Source organism: Merops nubicus, unplaced genomic scaffold (genome assembly GCF_000691845.1).
Source record: "Merops nubicus isolate BGI_N331 unplaced genomic scaffold, ASM69184v1 scaffold37742, whole genome shotgun sequence".
In the NCBI taxonomy this organism is placed as follows: domain Eukaryota; kingdom Metazoa; phylum Chordata; class Aves; order Coraciiformes; family Meropidae; genus Merops; species Merops nubicus.
The window spans coordinates 1,054-1,374 of NW_008594943.1; the positions used below are offsets into that span (position 1 = coordinate 1,054).

General features: G+C 51.4%; 1 protein-coding gene across 1 annotated transcript in view; it reads left to right on the forward strand.

Moving 5' to 3' along the window:
• Positions 1 to 321, forward strand: part of UBXN6 (UBX domain protein 6) — a gene marked incomplete at its 5' end in the record, with an annotated part of 4,126 nt that overhangs the window by 977 nt on the left and 2,828 nt on the right. The window lies entirely within an intron of this gene.

The window sequence follows — 321 nt, forward strand, 5'->3', positions numbered from 1 at the left end:
CTGCCAGACACGTGGGTGGGTGGATTTTCTTGCTGTGCTCCAGGCAAAGCCCAGAGTTGAACACCTGAATCATCTCAAGTGCCAGTTAAAAAAGGGTCAGAAAGTCAAGAGGTGGTTTAAGAGCTGTTCAAAGAGTCTGAAATGTTTTAGAGCTTCTGGTTGGGATCAGCCACCTCCTTCTTCTGTCTGGCCTGGGCATGAAATGATGTTTTACTGTCTTCAGTTTTCCCAGCATGGGAGTTTGGGGATCATCTCCTCCAACCCCCCTGCTCCAGCAGCTCAACCCCAGCAGGGTGCCCAGGGTCACAGCCAGGAGGACTT